Here is a 15,537-nt window from a genome sequence, read left to right as displayed (position 1 = left end):
TTAAATTTTGCCTCTCTCTCCCCTAGCTTCAACTCCTCCCCCCCCCCCCAATTGTGAAAGAGAGACCGGCAGGTGAAGCGGATCTCAATCAGCCTCGCCATTCTCAAAGGGAGGCAAGCAGCTGATTTCAATCGGTCGAAGCTTCTGGTCGCGGATTGAGCATCTACGTCCCCGGCGGACCAATCGGAAACGGCCCCGGGGGGAGTTAAATGGAGGGCCGGGGGGGGGGGGGCAGAAAAGATGGGGGAGGAAGGCGGCGGCGGCTGCTTGGCAGGTGAGTTTCTGGGGGGTGGGAAAGGTGAGTTGTCCCAAAGTGGCGCCGATTCCCGCGACTCCCAAGCCTGCAGCGAAGAGGCGCAGCTCCCCGGCTGGAGGAGGAGGCAGGCAGGCAGGGCGGGTGTCGTCCCTGCAGAGGTGGAGAAAGGCGGGCTCCATCTCGGAGGGGGGGGGGGGAGGCTCGCCCGGAGAGGCTGGGACTGGGCAGGAGCGCCCAGCGGTTAGAGCGAGCCCGGAGGAAGGGAAGGGCCCCTGGGGGGGGGGTTCCTTCATTTCCTCCACAAGAGGAGGGGGGACACCGTTCCCCGCTGCTGGCGTCAGGCTGCTCTTCCTCTCTCTGGAAGCCGCCTCGGGTCCTGGCCATTGAGGGGGGGGGGCAACTCTCCTCCATGCCGCTGCTGGAGAGCGATCTCCGCAGAAGCTTGGGAGGCAAGCTGCGCGCCTGCCAGCCTTAGGGTTGGCGGGGCGCAGCTGGCAGGCATGCAGGGAAAGGGGGGAGGCTGGCGGCAAAGCCACGCAGCTCCACTTGCTGGGGCGCCCCGAGAGGCCAGCGTCCTGGCGCAACGCACCACTAAGCCCTATGGGAAAGACAGCTCTGACCTTAAGCTTACAGTTGGAGAAAGGGGCTTTCAGAAGCCAGGACTGCTGTACTATCGGCTGTGGGATTGGGTCAGGGTCTTGATGCTGGTGGTTCAGAGCCTGAGCCAGGCCTTCATGGATGTAATACTTGAGCCTGACTTGACAGAGAAATAGAGTGTCTCTCATACTTGCATATGCATCCAGCGGCTCAGGGAGCATGTCAGGTAGGAGATCACAGAAAGGAGGAGAGATGCTTGTTGTCAGGCCAGGGCTTTGGCCGCTTGATGATGATGATGATGATGATGATGATAATAATAATTTATTAATAATAAGGATAATAATTTATTTATACCCTGCCCTTCCCAGTTCAGAAAACCGGGCTCAGGGCGGCTAACAACAAATTTTAAACAACTGTAATACAACATAGAAGCAGCATAAAATACAGTATAAAAGCATGAATAACAATAAAATTCAAAGTTCAAAAATCAATTTAGAATCATAGAGTTGGAAGAGACCACAAGGGCCACCAGCTGGGGGGAGGGAAGCGCTCTCCAGAACCGGGAAGAGATGCCCCGCTCCGCCTCTCCAGCCCAAGACGCTTTGGAGGAACTGCCGGAGCAAAAAGGGTTTAGCAGCCGCTTCCACGACCACCACCAGCGCTTTGAAGGGGAGGCGGGTCATCCTCGTAAATGATGAGAATCCGATCCAGCCAATCAGCAAGCGGCTTCCTGCCTGGCCTGAACCACCCGGGCGGAGGGGGGGGAAGAACCGAGGAAGCTTTTTAACCCCAGCACCACCAGGGCCCTGTGAAAAGAAGGCGAAGGGGGAAGCCAGGGGAGTATCCCCCCCCCCTTCACTCATTTCCCGAGGGACAAGGAGGCGCCTCGAATCTCTCGAACCTCCCTCTGGGCCTTCCTGCAGGATCGAGCGCCCTTTGGTTCCTCGCCTCCCCCCGCCCAGGCGCCCGAGATCGATTCGCCCACCGGCCCTCCCCTTTAGGCATTACTACGGAGCAACTTGTGGGCGGGGATTGAGCGCCTACGTCCCCAGTAGACCAATCGGAAACGGCCCCGGGGGAGGGCAGAGGCGGTTTTTCCCCGAAGAGATTGGGCAGGCAGGGAGAGGGCGGGGCCGTCCCGGAGGGGGGCGGGACATCCTCGAGATGCTCGCCCCGCCCCTTGGATGTTCGCCCCGCCCCCTCAGGCGATTGGTTGTGGCTGCGATGATGATGATGATGATGATGATGATGATGATGATGATGATTGGATTTTATTTTATTTAGTTTTATTTTATTTTACATTTCTTACCACTGGGCGATTTACAGTACAAAAAAACAAAAAAAAATGCCATAATAATAAACAAAAACAATAAAACACACACATCGTTTAAAAGACCATAGATGGTTTAATTAGCCAAAGGCCTAGGAGAAGAGGAAGATTTTTGCCTGGCACCTAAAATATGTAACAAAAGCACCAGGCATGCCTCCCTGAGAAGAGCATTCCACAAGATATGCCAGTTCTGGGTTCTGTTGGTCGAGGGCAGGTGTGCTACTGTATATACTGATCCGCACATTACAAACTGGTATTAGTGGTGGCTGTTTTTGTTGGTCTGTGGGACGTGGGTGGCACTGTGGGTAAAACCTCAGTGCGTAGGACTTGCTGATCGTATGGTTGGCGGTTCGAATCCCCGTGACGGGGTGAGCTCCCGTTGCTCAGTCCCTACTCCTGCCAACCTAGCAGTTCGAAAGCACGTCAAAGTGCAAGTAGATAAATAGGAACCGCTTACCTAGCAGGAAGGTAAACGGCGTTTCCGTGTGCTGCGCTGGCTCGCCAGAGCAGCTTCGTCACCACGTGACCTGGAGGTGTCTGCGGACAGCGCTGGCTCCCGGCCTCTAGAGTGAGATGAGCGCACAACCCTAGAGTCTGTCAAGACTGGCCCGAACGGGCAGGGGTACCTTTACCGTTTACCTAATCTGATGGTGATAGTAAAACAGGTTCACAACTTTGCTTTCGTTTTTTAAAGATAATTGAAAGCAAAGAGATAGCTATGATGGCGCAGTAATATCTCACTTGGTGAGTTCTTTGAAAGATAGAACAGGTTTGTAAATGGGAGTTGGTAGAAAAAAAACTACCATTGAAGGATGCTGCAGCTTGTGTGCATTACAGGAACATCCTGCTGGATCAGACCAACGATACCATGCATGATCTTATACACCTCTATCAGGTCCTTCCTTAACTTGCCTTTCCTCTCAAAGCCCCAAATGCTTTGGAGGAAAGAGGTTTGTGTGCCATAGGATCTGCTCTGTCCTCTAAGCTATGCTGCTGCTCTAAGATGAAGTAGAGCAGGGGTAGGCAACCTAAGGCCCGTGGGCTGGATGCTGCCCAATTGCCTTCTAAATCTGGCCCATGGACAGTCCGGGAATTGGCGTGTTTTTACATGAGTAGAACGTGCCCTTTTATTTAAAATGCATCTCTGGGTTATTTGTGGGGCATAGGAATTTGTTCATTTATCCCCCCAAAATATAGTCCGGCCCACCACATGGTCTGAGGGATGGTGGACCGGGCCACAGCTGGAAAAGGTTGCTAACCCCTGATTTTGTCTTGGCACCAATCTGGTTGACTTGGCTATACTGAAAGAGGTGGGGTGACAGGAGTGCCATCTTCTGTTTCAGCTCAGGCAGCAAAATATATTGAGCCAGCCTTGTGTGCTTTCTGCTTGAGATGTAGCCAGCCAACTATATATTGAGACTGTGGAAGGCTCATGAACTTCTGAAGTGTTTAATGGGGCTGTTTCTGCCTGGGAAATAGCAGCTGCAGAAATTAAGCTGCTCTGGGTTTCAAGTCTGTTTGGCACAGCAGTCCTAATGCTTATTCAAAAGGAAGTTCCATTGACATTGCTGGAATGTGCTGAAGAGGTGCAGACTAAACAATGCCCATGTTACTACATTTATATCCCACCTTTCCTCCAAAAAGCTAAGGTGGCCTACTTGATTTTGTTCCCCTCCATTTTATCCTTACATCAATGCCACAAGGTAGGTAAGGTTGAGAGACCAGTGAGCTTTGTGGCTGTGTGGGGATTTGAACCCTGGCCACATTGGTTCCTTGGACTATAGTAGAAATTCAGTTATGACTGTTCTTAAAGGGGTCGAAACATCAAATCACATAGTATGCACATCCTTCTACCTTTTCTTCTGTTACAGACCAACCAGGATCTTAGATGCAATCTACTAATGACATTTAACACACGTTTCCTCTGTCCTTTTGCTTTCATGAAATGTTAAATGTTGTTCATTTGAACATATTTTCTCCCAATATGGTAGCAAAAGGAGCTATTGTGGCAGGAGCTGTCTGAAAATAAAATGCTGTTTGATGTTTAATGCCTAGGGATTCATCTCGAAGAGAGCCAGTGTGGTGTAGTGGTTAAGAGCGGTAGTCTTGTAATCTGGTGAACTGGGTTCGCTCCTCCGCTCCTCCATCTGCAGCTGCTGGGTGACCTTGGGCCAGTCACACTTCTCTGAAGTCTCTCAGCCCCACTCACCTCACAGAGTGTTTGTTGTGGGGGAGGAAGGGAAAGGAGAATGTGAGCCGCTTTGAGACTCCTTAGGGTAGTGATAAAGCGAGATTTCAAATCCAAACTCTTCTTCTTCAAAGAAGGCTGCAGTGTCAACTAAAGCCTCTCCATCTTGGGCCAAGTTATCAAGAAGCTTTGTGCCGATCAGGCTGGGTAAGGACAATACAGTTAAGAAAAGGTTTTTTAGTTTGTGCTGTATTGAAGAGTGTTCTCACTTGATTCTAGACCAGGTAGCCAACGTAGTGCCATCCCTAGGTTGTTTGACTACAATTCCCACTACCGCAGGCCATTGGTCATCTGTCTGGGCCTGATGGGAGTTGTCATCCGACAATTTTTGGAAGCCACCACATCTGCTGTCTCTGTTCTAGATGTAAAAGATCGGCTCTTGGCCAGTTTTGCCTTTACTTGATAAGTAAAAACTTCCTTGTTCTTTTTTTGGTCATCCTCCTTCACCAGAGACTACATTAACTACAGGGGTAGCAAGCTGACACAGATTCTCCAGAATTCACTAAATGGAAATACTAAGACTGTGATTATCTGCACAGTCCCTCAGACATCCTTGGAAGAAACTCTTAGCACTTTCCAGGTAAAAGTATACAGTTCCGTTTTCTTCCCCAAAAAGTTTTGTGGGCAAAGTTGCCCAAAGTAGCAAGGAGGCAAGAAGTTATTTCCCTCTCTTTAAACTGGCACGCTTTGTTCTAGTGTATGTATCTGCAGTTAAAGAACTGTGAGAAATCAGACTTCCTCTTCAAAGGGAAGTAATGTAGCACTTCCTCTAATAGCTGGGGTGGATATTGACATTTGCAGAAGCAACCCAACCCCTCCAACTCTTAAAAAGAGAGTCTTGAATATCAGGCGGAAAAGGAAAGGTGGGGGGAATGGCCTACTTGAGCTCCTGATAGTTTATCTGTTGCCCTCCAGATGTTGGAGGACTCCAACTCCCATCAGCCATGGTCAACATGGTCAGATGATGGGAGTTGTAGTTCAACAACATCTGGAGGGCACTAGGTTGGCTAACCTAGGCTTCTCCCTTCTATGAGAGGTGAAGGTATGCTGCAACATTTCGTTTAATGGGTCCCTTTTGCATTTACTGTAATAGCAAATGTTGATTTTTAAGATTCCATACTTCTGTAATTTTTGAAAAGAGATTTTAACAAAGGTATTTTTTTCTGACTTCTCCTTCAAAGAGCAGTTCTGACTGCATGTGCCTATCTCTCCTAGTTTGCGAGTACAGCAAAAAATATGGAAAATCTTAAGAGAGGTCGTTGAAATGACGCCTAGAAGAAGTAAGTTGTTTACTTTGAAATCTGAGTTCTAGGCTGGAACAGGTCAAATTGCATCTATATCATTTTTTTTGTTTTGTTTTTAAATGGGGTTCATGCTCTGTTTTGCCAGCAATTACACCTTAAAAGCATAGCATTCTTTTGGTTGGTGACTCGGATTATAAAACTTTTTCTTTTACCGGTAAGCTGCCTATACCAAGTGAGGATGCCATAATCTGTGTTTAGACGCACTCTCCATTTTAAGAGTCTGGCCGAATTTTAATGGCGACCCTGAATAAAGTTGGCAACCATTTCATGCAGAGGTTTTATTCCCGGCCCCACATACATTGGAAGGGCATGTATAAGTGTACCCCATCCCTGTTACGCCCTTTTCGTGACATGCTGAGCAAAGTTTTTGGGTCACTTCCAGGTTCGTTGCCATATGCAATCGGATGTCTTTCGGATGTGCATTAATCGGTTGTTGTGTGTATGCAACCCTTTCCGCACTGAGGGTGGTGCAGACTTAATTTCATAGAACTGACTTAAGGAACTTAAATGCTTTCATTGTTTAATGCTGATGTTTAACCTTCACAGCCATTAGTACTTATAGTACGTTATTACCATCACAGTACAGTGGTACCTCGGGTTACGTACTTAATTAGTTCTGGAGGTCCGTTCTTAACCTGAAACTGTTCTTAACCTGAGGCGCTGCTTTAGCTAATGGGGCCTCCTGCTGCTGCCGCGCCACCGGAGCACAATTTCTGTTCTCATCTTGAAGCAAAGTTCTTAACTTGAAGCACTATTTCTGGGTTAGCGGAGTCTGTAACCTGAAGCGTCTGTAACCCGAGGTACCACTGTAATATACAGATTAACAGCCACAATCCTCATAAGCAAGAAGGGGTCTACACCAAAGCACATGGGTATCCTATCCTTGCTATGAACATCGTGTGCCTTCCAACCTTTGGTATTGAAGCTTTCCCTTTCTGGTTTCATCACAGTCCCAGCTGGCACAGATTCTTGAAGAGAAGAAGGCTCTTGAAAACAAGCAGCAGGAGAAAATAAGGATTGTCACCGAGATGCTGGTGACACCATCTGCTTCTTCAGCATCAGCAGAGGAGTTCAAGTTAATATTTAAAAATTTAAATGTTGTGGGACCTTTGGTGGAAAACTGGTGGCTCTTCCACATTTTGTGTCTCAGCTGTTAAGTAACCAATCGGGCAAAGGACACCTGGGAATGGCTAGAAGGGTGCCACTGTAGAAAAGGACCATCTGATGTGTAGAAGCTTAACCTAGCTCTGTTGAGGCATGCTTGAAGCAGGAAGTTCATCCCGGGAAGCTGGTATATCTCCAGTGACCTGTTGCTTTTGGTGGCCTTGCATGTATAATCAATCAGAACACTATTGTTTAGTCTTAGTCAAATGCCTTGAATTCTTTGGTCGGTTTGTCAATTTTTATGTAATGCTGCGCCACACCTAAACCCCCATCAAACTGGGAAATGGAATGGTGTGCCTGAACACCTTTCACTTCTGGTGTTTTTCCTCTTTCTTGGTTTATCAGGAGGAAGTATTGTCAAAAGACTTGCAGATCAAGGAGCAAAAGAATAAAATCGAAGCACTGGAAAACCACGTTAGTGAGCTACAAAAGATTTTGAATAACACGGGGGCTGAAATGGAAAAAATGAAGCAGGCTCTCAGTGATGCTGTAGCTGTGAGACAATGGTTAACAATCGCCAACAGTTTAAATGCCAGAAGGAAATATGCTCCCAAAGTTGTACAGTAGCAGCAGCAACTTCCTCCTACTAGACAAGAATAAGTTATTCACTTAAGTAAACTTACAAAGCCTTTGAAGCACAGCAAAGAACTTTCAGGCGGCCCTTTGAATGTATCCTGCACTGCTTCCTAGGCATAGTTTCTTCAATATTGCGTTAAGCACTTCAACTTGCAATGAAGCAGCAGCATGAGGCTGTTTGAAAGCCCTTTCCCTCAAACACCTCCCTGCTGCTCCTGAAACCTCTTCCAAGCAGAGAGCTAATTTTGATGATTATTCTCTTCTATTACCTCTTGCTCTCTTTCTGCCTCTTTCAAGAGCCTCAAACTCATAAATGGATATGTCTGCCTTCAGCTCTCTGAACTCACATACCAGCTGCTCTTTCTCTAGTCATAATAATAATAATAATAATAATAATAATAATAATAATAATCTAATAATAATAATAATAATTATGGTCCAACGACCCATAACATAGATACAGAATAAAATACTCATATAGACAGCCCCCCAGGGAAGGTAGACCGAAGCGTTACTTGCTTAGTCATGGGTATGTTGATCTTTGATTTGTATGACTACTGAAAGAAACTTTGGCACGGCCACTGTGATATCATTGGACTTGTCATCCAGACGATATTTGATATAGTAGGCCGATTTGCCAGTAGTGGTTTAATCAATAGTTCCCTCGCTTGATCATATTGACCGCAATGCAATCAAATATGCCTCATGCAGTCAACGTCCTGAGAGCACACACAGATCCTATTTTGATAAGGGATGCCTCTCCGTCTGCCATTTAACACTTCTGACGGGAATACATTTAATCTGGCTTTGGTGAAAAGACGCCAATATGTTGGTTCAGACGAATTTCTAAGATATCCAGGTGTCTGAAAATTGAACCCATAGTGAATTCCTACTGCTAATGGGCCAAAGATAACATGAGATTGAGATCAGAGATCACTATGTGATATGTCGCAGAGCCTTTGCTTCAGAGATTCAAGGGCAGTATCATAGCCCAGATGGTACAGGGGAGAAGGTGGCATACCAAGCCAAGTGGCTTTTCTAACCATAATTTTCATCCATGAGCTGGCAAACTCCTTGTTTAGGTATGGAAGTAACCCCTTCCCTAGGCCAAAGATGGAGATCTTGAGCCAGTATCTCAGGGAAGCCCACCATGCTTTAGGCGATAAAGAACATTCACCTGTTTCTAAAAATAGTATTGCATTTGGAACACAATTTGGAACTTGTAGGAGGGACAGGAGAAACTTGGCCTTTCCCACACCATAAATATGCATGCCAACCAAATCTGTTATCATGTCCTTACGGATCTAATAAATCAGTATTTCCTAATTTGATCCAGTCCCGGATCCAAGTAATGCAGCTTGCGTCATAGAAAAAAAATTAAGTCTGGAAGAGAGATGCCTCCTCTTTCTTTCACATCTGTTAATATTTTGTTTTATTCTCGGTTTCTTCCCTTTCCAGATAAATTTAAATATATCTTTTTGCCACTTTTTGAAGGAAACTGCATCACTTATTCCCGATATTGTTTGGAATAAAAACATTTTTGGCAATACATTCATCTTGATTGCTGCAATTCTGCCTATTAAGGAGAGATTTATTCTTCCCCATATTTCTAGATTCCTTTTTATCTCATTCCAACATTTTTCATAATTATCTTTATAAATATTAATATTTTGATATTGTTTAAATGATTTTGTCAGCCGCTTTGAAAGCTGTAAAAAGAGAAGATGGCCTAGAAATAGGATTATTTACACACCCACTTTGTCTTGCCTCTTTTTCTGTTTCCTTTTCAAGAGCCTCAAACTCATAAATGGAGATGTTTGCCTTCAGCTCTCTGAGCTCACATACCAGCTGCTCTTTCTCTAGTAGCCTTTGTTATACCATAAATGTGCATGCCAGCCAAATTGGTTATCATGTCCTTCCACCTACTGGTGTTATGTACCATCTATACATCATTCCCATTATGTTCTCTTTCTGCCACTTGCTGCAGAGAGCTGCTCAGAGTATGTGTGAGTGTAGACCCCGCCCCTTGGGCCTGATGAAATTGACTTGTAGTGGGGAGCAGTCTTCCCAAATACAGTGGGGCCTCGCAAGATGAAAAGAATCCGTTCCGCGATTCTCTTCGTCTAGCGGTTTTTTCTTGCGAAGCAAGCCCATTGACGGCTTAGCGGATTAGCGCTATTAGCGGTTTAGCGGCTTTTAGCGGCTTATCAGCTTAGCGGATAAGCGGCTTAGCGGCTTAGAAAAAGGGGGGGGAAAGGGGGAAAAATTCGGAAAAACTTGCAAAACATTTCGTCTTGCAAAGCAAGCCCATAGGGAAATTCGTTTTGCGAAGCGCCTCCAAAACGGAAAACCCTTTCGTCTAGCGGGTTTTTCGTCTTGCGAGGCATTCGTCTTGCGGGGCACCACTGTACTCACAGGAGTAGCGGGAGCCGCAAATGCAATTTTTAGGGAGTGCTTCACTTTAGAGGCTTTGCGCAGCTATCCCTGAAGCTAGAACAGCAAGAGGGATTGCTGCACAGCTCTCCCTCTTGCTGTTCTGGCTTCAGCGATAGCTGCACAGCCTGCATTCGCTCCATAAGACACACACACATTTTCCCTTACTTTTTAGGAGGGAAAGAGTGTGTCTTAGAGAGCGAAAAATACGGTATTTTGTCATATAATCATCAAAGCATTGCTATTTGTTTTTTAGTTTTTGATTTGACTGCTGTCATATGGATGCTGTTAATTTAGCCAATTTTAAATATCCATTTAATTTGAGAATCCATTCCTCCTTGGTAGGTAGTTCTTTAGCTTTCCATTTAGATGCTATTACTATCCTAGCTGTGGTGGTCGCATATAAGAAAATTCTTTTTTTCGATTTTGGTATTTCTTTTCCTAAAAGGCCCAGTAGGTAAGCCTCTGGTTTTTTCGTTAATGGCATTTTAAGCATTTTTTCCAATTCCTCATGTATTTCTCCCCAGAAGTACTTAATCAGGGTGCAGCTCCACCACATATTCATTGTTGTACCAGCTTCCTTGCTGCATTTCCAACAGAGGTTGGATTTCAGTTTATAGATTTTTGCTAATTTGACTGGTGTTAAATACTACCTGTAGACCATTTTGTACTACAGGTGGTAAACCTTATATCTTCCTGCCAGTGTTTCTCCCATTGCTCTAAATATATTGTGTGGCCGAATTCTCGCGCCCATTTGATCATTGTCTTTCACTTCCTTGTCAATCATGTCCAAATCTAGCAAAAGGTTATACATTTTAGATAGTAATTTTTTGTTGTTTTTTAATGATGTTTCAAGCATTAATGAATTCTCTTTAGCAAAGCCTTTCTTTGAGTCTGAGTTAAAGACACTTCCAAGTTGTGTACATTGCCATCTGTCGGAGACATAATGCCTTATTTCCTCATATGGTCTTATTCTAAGTTTACCTTGATCTTCCATGATCAAATCTCTATAAGTTGCCCATTCCTTATTCATGTTTAGTTTTTTCATGGCATGGGCTTCTAGGTGACAGCCACCATAGTGTCATTAGCTCCACTCTCATTTTGTACTTACTCCAGACTCCAACGGGTTTCTCAATAGGTGGCTATTGAAGTCTTTATTGACTTTGATCTTCTCATATGCGAGGTGGGCGTGCCATCCATACCTGTTGTTAAAGCCCTCCAGGTCTGCTTTTTCCAATAAATCTGCTTGATCCGTTCTTTCAGCCATACAAGGCATTCTGCTTCATAGTATAATTTTAAATTTGGCCACGCCAGACCTCCTTTCTTTTTTGTCTGTCAGGAGTTTAAATTTTATGCGGGCTTTCTTATTTTGCCATATGAATTTTGTCATATCTTTCCTCCACTCCTCGAAACATGCTTCCCTTGATATTATGGGAATTGTTTGAAAGAGATGGAACATTTTGGGACAGGCATTCATTTTAATTATGGAAACTCTTCCCCCTATTGATAATTTTAATCTGCTCCAAATTTCAAAATCCTTTTTTATTTCTTTCCAAACCTTATTATAATTATTTTCAAATAAATTGATATTTCTCATGGTTAATTCTATACCTAAATATTTTGCCTTTTTCACAATTTGCAATTTTGTCTTTTCCTGTATATCTTTTTGTTCCTGCTCTTGCATGTTTTTCACCATTAACTTTGTCTTTGTCATATTCATCTTAAATCCTGATACACAGCCGAATTCTAGAATTTTCTCTATTGCTTTTGAGACACTTGTTTCTGGTTCTTCAGTCGTTAAAATGATGTCATCCGCAAACGCCTTGATTTTAAATATATTTTCCCCTAGTGTAATCCCTTTTATTTCATCTTCACTGCTTAATTCTGAATTTAAAATTTTGAGGGATAAAATGAATAATAAGGACGAAAGCATGCCTGGTGCCCTTCTCAATTTTTATAATATTGGTCTTGGTGTTGTTTACTATTAAATTGGCTTGTTGTTGTTTATATATTGCTTTGACACCTCTACAGAATTTTTCTCCAAGAGCTGATAGTTCTATCGTTTTTTGCAGAAAGGCCCAAGATAGGTTATCAAAGGCCTTTTCGGCATCTATTAGCATAAATGCTACTTTTTTGCTAGGTCTTAATTCCAAATATTCAATTAAATCAATAACCACTCTAGTGTTTGTTTTCATATGTCTGTTTGGTAGAAAGCCTGATTGATCATAATTAATAGTATATTTTAGTATTAATTTGAGTCTGATTGCCAGGATGCCCGCAAATAATTTATAATCGTTGTTTAATAGCGAGATGGGTCTGTAGTTACTTACTGGCTCTCTAGGTGTTCCTTGCTTATGAATTAATACAATATTTGCTTCTTGCCATGACACTGGAATTTTACCTTCTTCCAATATTTTATTAATCAGATTTTTTTAAAAGCAGGACTATGTTATCTTCCAGGAGTAAGTAGAGATTCATTCTTCCCCATATTTCTAGATTCCTTTTTATCATTCCAACATTTTTCATAATTATCTTTATAAATATTAATATTTTGATCTTGTTTAAATGATTTTGTCAGCCGCTTTGAAAGCTGTAAAAAGATGGCCTAGAAATAGGATTATTTACACACCCACTTTGTCTTACCTCTTTTTCTGTTTCCCTTTCAAGAGCCTCAAACCAAAAGTGGGTATGTCCTTCCAGATCTAATAAATCAGTATTTTCTAATTTGACCCAATCCTGTATCCAAGTAATGTAGCTTGCCTCATAGAAAAATTTTCAGTCTGAAAGACAGCCATTTTTTCATATGTGGTGGAATTGTAAAATAATTATAAATTATTGGGATATGATTTATAATGAAACGAAAAAAATGTTCAAGTTAACCTTTGGTAAAAGTTCAGTAGCATTTTTATTAGGTTTTGTAGGGCAATATTTACCAAAAGATAAGAATCTATTTATGTATGCGACAACAGCGGCCAGAATTCGACTACCTCAAAGATGGAAAAGTGACAAAATACCAACAAAAAGGACATTGGCAAGAAAAGTTGATGGAATACGCTGAAATGGCGAAGTTAACTGAGAGACTCAAAGATAAGGACGATAATGACTTTTAAAAAGATTGGGAACACACACACACACACACACACACACACACACAAACAATGCACTGAAATGAACTAATTTGCAGGACTCGAGTAACCCACTTACAATGGACATATATAAACAGAAAATAATATGAGGTAAAAATGTTAAGAGTAATTAATAATACAATTTTAATTTCAGTATATAAGGCATCAAAACTATAAGCAGAAAAAATATGCTATAAACCAAAAAGGGAAGTTGGGGGAAGTCACTGTGGGAGGGGGGGGTTAATTGAAATTGAAAATGTACGGTAATTTGATTTTTGTATTATGTTAAAATTTGTAAGCTTAATAAAAAAAATTTAAAATGATTGCCTAGCATTCCAAGATCAAGTCCTTTGTGAAGGTCTACAATTTGCACCAATAAATATTTTTTAAAGCCCCTCCCCCAAAAAAACTGTTCATGGTTTTTATACTTTATATGTAAAATACTTATTTTTAATGTGATTTTAAAAGATGAAATAAATAACAGACCTTTGCACAAATATTTATGTTGTTGAAACTGAGGTCATCTTTCCAAAGTGTGGTGGCATAGAGAGAAACTGAGACGTGTGTGAGCTCATCATGACAACCAGGACTCCGTAGCCACATCTCCAAGAGGATCAGTGGTTTCCAAACTTCCACGGATCGCTTGAAAATTGCTGAGGGTCTTTGTGGACCATTTAATGGCCTTTCTGCCTGTTGTAGCAATTGTAACATTCTGCGATGAGACAATGTATGGTCTTCCATTGAATTTCTATTGTTGCTTTTATTTATTGTGTTTCATTGTACTACAGTTTACATTCCATAGAACTCAAATAATACAATAAACTACAATATGAGAAATAAAAGAAGCAACAAAAATTACAATTAAGAATTTAAGTGAATATTAAGGCAGACCACCTGAATGAAGCTCATGGACCACAATTTGGGAGCCTCTGTTCTAGATAATGTATGACTGTAAATTGCTTATAAAAATCAGAAGCAAGGCTTAAGCAAGATTTTAATTTGGTGTGCAGATGGACATTGGCAAAATACATGTGGATGCTTGCCTAAATGTATGCAAGTTGGAAGAATCTGCCCGTTTCCTTGTGAGGTAAATGAGTTTAGCCTAGTATAGAAATAAGCTTCATTTTTCTGATGGTTTACACAACCCTCATCATGGTCTGCATTCCCTGAGATTCGCCTTGGTATAGCTGGCAACCGCCAAAAGTAATAAAAATTAAAATAGGTAGACGTATTGTGGAGCTTGTACATCCATATAATCTTTTATTTTTAGAAGTAATTCAATGCAGTGGGCAGTATTCAACTAAATGTGTGAGTGGAGCAATTTCAGTTTGCACCTTGGGAATTTTTCGCACTCTCCTCTCTGCACGGGCTCCACCTGCCCTCCCCAAATCTGCTCCAGGTGGTTGAGAACAGGTTTAGGGGTTGCTGTGCTGAATACAACCTGATGCAGTTTTAATCTAATTCATTTGTGTGACATGGTCAACTCTACTGAACAATTTTTATGAATTGCATCTAGTACAAAAAATTGAACCTGTTGCCATCGACCCCGGCGTACTCACTGGCGAGGCTTGGGCTTCCCAGTCCCTTTGAGAGGACAGAAGGTTTGCCAGTCTACCCACCAGAGGGCCAGGAGATGCCGGTCTACCTGGCGGAGGGGTTGACAGCATTACCAGGTCTAGCAGCCCATGGCCTCCTTGAGACCTACAGGTTTACCTCATGCAGAGTGTGACATTATGTCCAGTGCCCCAGGGTCTACTCCCTGGGAAGGCTCGTGCTTCCCGCTCCCCTTCGGAGGAAGAAAGGCTTCCCTAAAGCCCTAACCCAAATCCCTAGCCTAACCACAAAACCCTAACCCCAACCCAACTTTAGCCCCCTAACCCTAAGGCTGAGAACAATCTAGACTTAAAGTGTTTGCTGGTAAACATTTGCAGCCGTAATAAAATGGCAAAGAGTTCTAACATTAGAGAGAATGAAATACTTATTTTGGGACTGATCTTTACTAAGCTGTTTTCTGTTTGCAGCTTCACATTTCTTTCCTGATGTGTTCTAAACAATGAATTGGGTGCAAAAGCTACACAAACAGAAGGCTGCTGGTGCTGTAATGGAATGTGGCATTCTCATTGGGAAGAAGTTGCCTCCACTTCCCTTTGAGCAATTTATTCCCCATACTGTGGCTCCCTGCATTACGACAGTGTTTAGGAAGATTATCTGTCAGAAGGCTGTTCTTTATCATAGAATCACAGAACCTTAGATTTGGATAGGAGCCCCCTGCAATGCCAGATTCATTCTTATTCCTTACCACATATGTTGACACTTATACCTGATGTTTTAATATAATGTTGCATTTGCAATTACTGAAATACAAGTCTTTCAGTTTGACAGTTCACCAGTGCCTGATACAGAAAATGGCTTCAGCTGTCTTATGACAACCTGCACATGATGTGCACCTCCTTCCCCCACATTCCTAACAGTCTTCAGTGTCATCTAAGTGAAAAATGCCATCA

General features: G+C 43.0%; 1 long non-coding RNA gene across 1 annotated transcript; it reads left to right on the top strand.

Moving 5' to 3' along the window:
* The first annotated feature begins 4,588 nt into the window (after positions 1-4,588).
* Positions 4,589-7,831, top strand: LOC307221358. The gene is made up of 3 exons (XR_013841339.1): positions 4,589-5,011; positions 5,647-5,711; positions 6,686-7,831. It is a non-coding gene; the product is annotated as an uncharacterized lncRNA (long non-coding RNA).
* Positions 7,832-15,537: the final 7,706 nt, after the last annotated feature.

This window comes from Podarcis cretensis, assembly GCF_951804945.1.
Source record: "Podarcis cretensis genome assembly, chromosome: 1".
Classification (NCBI taxonomy): domain Eukaryota; kingdom Metazoa; phylum Chordata; class Lepidosauria; order Squamata; family Lacertidae; genus Podarcis; species Podarcis cretensis.
This window is presented reverse-complemented; position numbering and strand designations above follow the sequence as displayed.